Source organism: Leuciscus leuciscus, assembly GCF_965113295.1.
Source record: "Leuciscus leuciscus genome assembly, chromosome: 13".
Classification (NCBI taxonomy): Eukaryota; Metazoa; Chordata; class Actinopteri; order Cypriniformes; family Leuciscidae; genus Leuciscus; species Leuciscus leuciscus.
In genome coordinates, this window is record NC_138737.1 from 19,514,921 (window position 1) to 19,517,395 (window position 2,475).

Below are 2,475 nucleotides of genomic sequence, written 5' to 3' on the forward strand. Positions count from 1 at the left end.
CAAGTTTTTTTAGTTTTGCCAACTTATTCAGGTTTGCAGTGCATTTGAGACAGTGAAATGATAAAATTTGAAGATACATGAGGGATTATATTTACTGTATACTGAGAAACTTTTGAAAACGGGATTCAAGGTGCACGTTTTTGAAAACAATAATGTTGTCGTCTCTCTGTAAACTACAAAAATGCGAATTGTTAAAACGTTAACATCATGCGCATGCGTATTACGTGTTTAGTTTATAGGCGCTTAGTTTTTCTTCACAAAGTAACATTGCTAACTACTGGCCTGGCAGCATAATACAGCATTTTTAGTTGTTTTCGAGGATCTTTGTGAAGGGAAATCGTTTTAACAGTGTTAAACAAGCAAAAGCCTGTAGGCGAAAATGCAAAGGAAAAACTTTTCAATTTTTTAGTACATTGTTGTTGTGTAAATGTACCCTTAGACTTCTAATAAGACTTTTAAGACTATTCAAGGCAAAATCAATCTAACATCCTGAGTTGAGTTGTAACTCGTGAAATTTTAATATGCACCATTACATGCAGAAGTGTCTATGGGAAAAAATCTCTTTAAACATCATTTGATCATTATTGGAGGCTACACACACAAACAGCTTTCAATGACAGTTTCAAATTACTACTTAGATTTTTGAGGGTTCCTTAAAAATTTGTTTTTAGGAGTAATAGTGATAAAATGTGTTATATCAGTGGAAAAACACTAGGGGAACAGTTGCTTATGTTGAAAATATTAAGGAAAAAAAATGAGAAGGTAAAAAACAATAATAGTGCTCAACTTAGCCACAAGCCATTAGCAAGATGAATTAGTCAAATCCATGCAAGTGACAATGGCTACAGAGGGAACCTGATCCTGGAGCCTCTACAACCTGAAGTCCCAGACGCCACCAGGAAGCAGACGGAGTACAGAGCAGCCCTCCAGAGACCCGATCATCACACACACACACACACACACACACACGTATTTACAAAAGCAGACACGCACAAATATGCACATCTGCAATACATGAACACAGATTCATTCTGGGAAAGTTTTCAGTACAATGATCCATGAATTCATTAAAACAAACAGCCCAAAACAGCGCTAGTGTAAAGAAAACGTCTTGGGTTACGACTGTAAAGGGCCTTTCAGACTGAGCATGATTACGTGAAGTGAATGTACATCACGTTGACGCTCCTGAATCTGTTACGATCAGTAAAACAGCGGATAAAATAGCAAGTAAAAAGGGATGTTTATTGATAACAAGTCAGAATAGGAATGAGTGGTCAGGTGGTCCAAGTGCCCGGGAACAGTCGCTCTTGGCAGCGCAGGGATGCCGATGAACAACCCGGTCCTCCGTGTGGTCGCAGGATAGTAGAATGTCCAACATGATCTCCAAAACCGACTCAGGAACTAGAAGATAACCCTCCGTAGAAGAAAACAGAGCGACCGGAACTGGTCCAAAAAAGATTAGCCAATCGTCTTTTGTGAAAGTGCAGGGTGATAAAGCTAGACCGAAGGAAAGAATCCCATATTGATACACTTCACCCCCAAAAAGCAAACCTCAGGAACTTCCTGTGTTGTGGAAGGATGGATACTTGGAAGTATGCGTCCTTGAGATCTATTGTGACAAACCAGTCCTTGGATCTGATTTGAGTCATGATCTGCTTCAATGCCAACATTTTGAACTTGAGCTTCTTCACTGAATGATCCAGATGGCGCAGATCTACAATAAGAGGCAACCCCCTATCCTTCTTTGGAACAATGAAGCGCCGGCTGTTGAACCCCGACTCTCTTATGGGTTCTCTCTTCTATGGCCTCCTTGCCCAAGAGAGTTTTTACTTCCTATTCAATTACCAGAGCCTGCTCGAGGTCTACCACAGTGAAAAGAACCAGTTGAATCGAGGCAGCCGAGACCCAAATTGGATTCTGTAGCCTCTTTCTACAGCCTGCAGGACCCATTGTGATACATTTGGCAGAAGCTCCCATGCTGCCAGATGGTCTACCAAGGGAACCAGTCTCTCGACACTGGCACCTGGTGTAATCTGATTAGTCACCTCTGTGCCCTAAAGTGAATCGTCAGAGAACAACAGAACTGACTGCTCTAGTATCCTCTTTGGAGGATGTGAGTGTCCTAGTGACTCAATGTCTTGTGGCAGACACTGAGACATAACCTCACTGGAAACTGCTGCGCCCAAAGCACTGAGGGTAGTGGGATTAGCAGAATGGCATCCCGAGGGCACTGAGGAGGAATGGGCACTGTATGCTGAGGTGTAAACCATTCCACTCTGGAGGTGCCTGCCCTCAGAAGTCTGATGCCACTGGCTGCCATAGGATGGCCAATTGCTCTGGCCATCTCCTTGGTTGCCCGGAGAAACAAATCTGTGACCCGATGTAACTCTTCAACTGCATTGGGCCCCACCTTACCTTCGTGGAGATCTCTTAGCAAGTCCGCCTAGTACGCCAGCAAGATGGACTTTGTCTGCA